The following is a 6,350-nucleotide window of genomic DNA, read 5'->3' as shown; positions in this document are numbered from 1 at the left end:
GAAGCTTTAATTGGAGTGGAATCTGATAGACAGCACCTGATGCCAAGTCTGCATCTTCTAACACCTGCAGTCACTGCAGCAGCTGAATCCAATGTGTCCAAAAGGGATCTATTCTATTCAATTGCAAATGATCTAGATAAGACTGAGAATAAGATACTGCACGGGACATAGCAGAGTTGGTCAAGTTGAGTGGAGATGAGTTTGCTATTTGGCACAGCTTTTGCATCAATAAAGCAAGTAAAAGGTGTGAAAGATAAAAAAAAGGGTGAAAGTGTGAAAAGTGAATTGGCCAAATTGAGGTGCATATAAAGTTTTTGCTTTCTTTCAATTCACTAATGGGGCTCATTTGAATCAGGTGAATTGAGTTCTGCTTTTGGAAACTGGGTTAAGAAGGGGTGCACCGGTCCTGGAGGTACTGCAATACCAGGTCAATGCGTGGAGTGGACAGAGCAAGATTTTTTCCATCTCCTTGTTCTAAAAATCCATTTAATATATGGTCCCCAGAGAGGGGACGTATCAGATATTAAACTGATAAGAACAGATTTAATTTTTTTTTTTTTCTGTTTATCAGTAGGACTTCAAAATAACAAAGGTGATCGCCTCCCGTTGCCTGGGAACCGTCCAGGCACAAGAGGGCTATGTGTCACCAGAAGGCGCACACACTTCCTCAAGGCCGGCAGACGTGCAATCCCAGGCACCTTCCAGTACCGACCAAGGTAGCGTCCTCCGAAACTACACTTGATCTTAGCCAAAAGGCCGAGAAGCTATAACCCGAATTGGTTACGGCCTTGAGTGGCACCCTGGCCTATACCGGACACATCTTAGGGAGAGGGAGACAAACCCACGCCTACAGAAGACATTTTGTCACCCAAGCCAACCCTTGAAAAGGCTGTTTTGCAGAGCAAAAACAAGAAGAATGATGCTTTTTGCAGCCGCCGCCCACTGCAATTAATCTGAATAACTCCTCCTCCTCCAAGCACCTCCCCTCCCCCTTGCAGTCTTTCCAATTCATGATACAAAAAGACGGACGGACAGGACAGGACAGGACAGGCTGCCTGACTTTCCGTCACTGCCACCCTTTGCCATCCTTGCCCGTAGAAAGCCCTTTCATCATCCCCAAACCCTAATCTTTTCCCTTCCCTTCCCAGCTGCGTCTCACTCCCTTTCATTAGGAAGTGAGCGCAGCCTTTTCTCCGTTCTGCACATGCGCGACGTTAAACACAAATGCGCAGGCGTGCGTTCCATTAGTCTCACTGCATTCCACTCCCATACAGGAAGTGGGCGCAGCTATTACTACGGTCGCACATAAAAGAACCCACGGCCACCACTGCACACAGCTGACTCCACCACAGGACACCCACTTCTACACCAACGCAGGTAAGACAGGATCGGCACCTCTATGCTCCCGTTACAATCAGGCTCAGTCACCATGTGATAACGCTCTCAACTCTTTAGTTGCAGGCTCCCCTTGCTTCACCTCCACTGGCTGTGCTGCCATTTCCTCTCCCACCTGGAAGGTATACTTTATTCCACTATTTTCCTGTTTCTCTCTTCCCCCTTTTCCCATAACCTACTTTTATCTGCATTTGTGGGGTATCTATATGCTATTTACATCATAGTTTTATTCATTAATATGGAAGGGAAGAGTGCCCATGAGAGTGTTGAACTGCGGAGAGCAAGAGATTAAGCTGCTCCGATTTGCCACCATTGATAAGCTGTTCTCAGTAGATACACATGCTATCCAAACAGCAGCATCCACCATTGCTTCAGCCCACCCATTCAGTGACAGCTCACCAAGTCAGCCAGAGGAGTGGTGTAAGGAATTACACGTAGGCACTGACTCCACACCTTCACATCACAAGAAGGGGGTCTACAGGCTAGTGCAAGAATACGAGCAAGTCTTCAGCAAACATCCGCTAGACTTTTGAAGAATAAAAGGGGTCAAACACTACATCCCCACAAGTGCACACCCACCCATCAAAGAGAGATATAAGCCAAAACTACCTGCACATTACCAGTGTACCAAGGACATGTTGAGCAACATGAAGGAGGCTGGGGTTATCCGTGACAGTTGTAGCCTCTGGGCAGCTCCGTTGGTCCTGTTAAAGAAGAAGGACAGCACCACTCCCCTGTATTGAGGAATAGCTAGCTGCATTGAGAACTGCAAATTATTTTTCTACCCTTGATCTCACTAGTCGCTATTGGCAAGTGTCCGTTGCTGAGGCAGACCGGGAGAAGACCGCCTTTGCCACCCCGATGGGTCTCTGCGAGTTCAAAAGCATGCCCTTCGAGCTGTGCAATTTGCCAGGAACCTTCCAGAGGCTGATGGAATGCTGCTTGGGACACCGAAACTTTGAAACGGTACTGCTATACCTTTATGATGTTATTGTTTATTCTAAAGCAAACAAGATTTTAGGGTGTATAAAAAGGGAGATTAGATCCGGTGATCCCAACGTATTGTTAACCCTCTATAAATCACTTGTAAGGCCACATCTGGAATATGGGGTAAAGTCCTGAGCAGGTTGATAACCATTGGTTTGAGCATGGTAGGGTGTAGTGCGCATCTTCCTGCATCGGTAAAAGCTGCAGAAGTCCTTGAAGATTTCCGCTTCAAAGGCAGTGCCTTGATCTGTGAGGACTCTCTCTGAGTAGCCATGAGGTCTGCATAAGTTTGCTTGGAAGACCTTCGCTGCAGTATGGGCCATTAGATCTTTGACTTGTACCACAACCATAAATCTCGAGTAGTTGTCTACCATCGTAAGTGCATACGTGAGCTCGCCTCGATATTCTGCAACAAAACTCCCTTTTTCGATTTCAGTTTCAGCAAACACTCCTCTTCCTGTAGAAAATATTTATCATTACCTAAGACAGTCATTCTAATGCATGACAATATTAAGGCAATTTAGTTAAAACTTGTTTTAACTCACCTTTAAGGGGATTGATGTATTTCATGGTCAATCCAGGTTTGTCAGTGATGGCACTGACATAATGTATGGCGTCTTTTTCGGGCGTTATCCTTTGCCTTTTCATTGTGAAAATCCAGTTGCCTATATCAAAGCAAATTCTACTACTTGTAAAGTATGCAGAAAATGAAATGTAGAACATATAACATCAACTGCTTAGGAACGCATCATAGGTTAGTACTTAAAAGGATATTGTCATGTTCTAGTCATAATGCAAGCTGGACATTTTTCATGTTACCCTGTAATCGCCGGCCTGTTCTAATGCTCACAAGCCAAGATATAGGCTCAGCTGCTAAGGCTTCCCTCTGCCTTCTGAATGAAACTTGAATATGTCTGGCTCACTGTGTATATAGCAGGTGCTCAGAAAAAATAAGAGTCAATTCAATAGAAATAGCTCTGGCACACTATAGTGATCAATAACGTAAGAAAAGAACTCTTGGAATGCTGAAAATTCTTTATTTGTGCAAAAGGATAATTCATCCAACGTTTCGACCTTGTTTTTAGGTCTTTATCAAGGATAAAGTTATCTAAGATCATAAAGGGTTACAAAACCATATAAACACGTAATTAGTACATAGTACAACATAACAGTACAATATATTGCTACTTGAGAGTACAATGGGTCAAATGACCATGATGCACATACAAAAAATTTTTCCAAAGCCATAGTGAAAACATTTGTACTGAGGAAAGAAAATTTCCACATGACCTATCTGGAGAAACATTCTGGATCAAACAACCAAAAATAGTCAAGCAGGTAAATACACACCTATATGGATAACAGGATGATATGTGTTCAATTGTATAGCGTCATTGCCATTAAGGTACAAATGGAAAACTTGCAATCCTATATAGTGAAGGAAATGAACACATATCATATCAAAGAACACAGGAACACAGGAACATGGGTGTGAGAAAAACCTCAATGTTTATACTTTGTTCTTTATAATGGTGTGAACATGTATATGTCTCAGTACCTTATGCACTTGAGAATTCTAGTGAGTAGATGATGAAAGCCTATTTCAGAACTGGAATCGGTAAATAATTGTAGGTGGAATCTAAATGAAAAGATGGTACAAGTGTTATCATGACACGTGGGCTATAACACAATGGACCGTGTGACAAAGAAGAAAGGAGAGAAAGAAGAGGAAGAAAATGCAACTACCTGTAACATTACGTGATAGTCACTGGTAAGTATCACTTGACAATTCAAGTGAAAAAGGATTCCTTTATTAAAGGGTTCTCAGTCGCCTCAGGATCATGAAATACTAGGGTAAATGATATGAGAATGGGTAAGAAGCACCACTAAAGGAAATATGAGATGCAGGACATATATCTATAAACCCCTGAACTACATGATAGAAATAAAAAGAAGAAAAAAGAAAAAAAAGAAGAAAGAAGAAGAACACATAGAATGCGGAAAGAGAATGGGTACAACTATCTGAGTTACTGCAGGGAGGCCCCTGGTTGGTATTGTGAGGGTTAGTGGAATTCCTTCACTGAAGGGTTCTCAGTTGCCTCAGGTTCGTGAAAAATGCTATAGACAAATAATGCCCGGAGAAAAGGGGTTCATATACAGCGAATAATGGTAATACAAGGTACATGTGTCACATGTAATAGTATATATATATATATTGTACTAAGCTCTACACCAGAAATAGAAAGTAGTCCCTCTGCCTTCTGTCTAGGTGCCCTGAGTTATGTCCTGTAAACTGTCACAGCGACCCAGACACACATGTGTAGTAGGGGAATATCCCTGCTGAGATGCCAGTGCTAGAGCACTCGTTTGCTGTGGATTTGAACGCTATGTGAGCAGTTCTTACCTTCAATGAGCAGAAGTCTCTTTTTTCAGATTTCAATATCTCTGTGGGTATCTGGCAGAAATATGGAATACTCTTTACTGCTAAGACCCTGTACACCACTCCCACTAAAGGGGGCTTTACACGCTGCGACATCGCTAATGCGGAGTCGTTGGGGTCACGGAATTTGTGACGCACATCCGGCCGCATTAGCGATGTTGCTGCGTGTGACACCGATGAGCGATTTTGCATCGCTGCAAAAACGTGCAAAATCGCTCATCGGTGACATGGGTCTCCATTCTCGATTATCGTTACTGCAGCAGTAACGATGTAGTTCGTCGCTCCTGCGGCAGCACACATTGCTCCGTGTGACACCGCAGAAACGAGGAACCTCTCCTTACCTGCCTCCCAGCCGCTATGAGGAAGGAAGGAGATGGGCGGGATGTTCCGGCCACTCATCTCCGCCCCTCCACTGCTATTGGGCGGTCGCTCAGTGACGTTGCTGTGACGCCGCACGGACCGCCCCCTTAGAAAGGAGGCGGTTCGCCGGTCACAGTGACGTCGCCGGGCAGGTAAGTATGTGTGACTGGTTCTGTTCGGTGTTGTGCAGCATGGGCAGCGATTTGCCCGTGTCGCGCAACAGATGGGGGCGGGTACCCACACTAGCCATATCAGGACCGATATCGCAGTGTGTAAAGTAGCCTTTAGTCACATGACCAAGACTGTATCTGTGTCCCTACAACACACTTGAGACAAATGTGTGTGTGAGCCTGCATTGTGGGGTATATATAATATATTATAGAGCTGGGAAGGATCATTCTAAGCAGTGAGTTGTTCCAGTATTTGTAGGAAAATACCCAGTAGAAGCATCAAACACAGCACCAATACCTCCCATCAGTATCCCACCACAGTGCCATGTAACCCATGCCCTACACTCCCATCTACACCAATACTATACAGGCACAAACTAGTATATCTGACTAAAAACCCCCAAAATATGAAGAACGGCCTATAGTTGAGTGTGGATATAAAATCTATGTGAGCAGAGCTAGAATAGAAATCACTGATCGCATTGAAGTCATTCTGACCATAAATCACCATGATATCAAGGTGAGGAGTTGTGTGTTACTGCTGGGAGGAAAGGGTTAACAGTGGAATATTAAGGTGCATTTCTGTGTGCAGTGTTACTAGTCAATGTAACAATTTAGTATGAGCTGCTCTTGGTGCCGGGGGAGGGAGATGCTCTCCTGAGCAAGATAGATGGGGAATGAACATGATATCTATATAGTGTAAGGCAGGGGGTCTCAAACTCGGCTGGGTGTATGGGCCGCACAGAGGAAAAAAATAATGTGGGGGGCTGCATTCTTTGCAGGACAAAGTGACATTTTTATTGGTACCATATATATATTTTTTTTCACACACCTTTGGATGACTGATTTTCAACATTTTTCACTTGTTTATTATAACAAATGTGCACATTCTTTGGTTAAATCTAAAAAAAAAAAATTGATGTTAAAAAAAAGTTATGCCTTATTTTGTTTTTTTTACATTTTATCCCTTTCTTTTAACTAATAGTGTTACAATTATG

At 43.5% G+C, this 6,350-nt stretch overlaps 1 pseudogene; it reads right to left on the bottom strand.

Annotated features, from left to right (window-relative positions):
* Positions 1-390: 390 nt before the first annotated feature.
* On the bottom strand, positions 391-597 carry LOC142262744 (U2 spliceosomal RNA; annotated as a pseudogene).
* Between the last annotated feature and the right edge of the window lie 5,753 nt (positions 598-6,350).

This window comes from Anomaloglossus baeobatrachus, unplaced genomic scaffold (assembly GCF_048569485.1).
Source record: "Anomaloglossus baeobatrachus isolate aAnoBae1 unplaced genomic scaffold, aAnoBae1.hap1 Scaffold_2511, whole genome shotgun sequence".
Taxonomy (NCBI): Eukaryota; Metazoa; Chordata; class Amphibia; order Anura; family Aromobatidae; genus Anomaloglossus; species Anomaloglossus baeobatrachus.
Note: the sequence above shows the minus strand (reverse complement) of the source record. Positions and strands in the feature narration are given on the sequence as shown.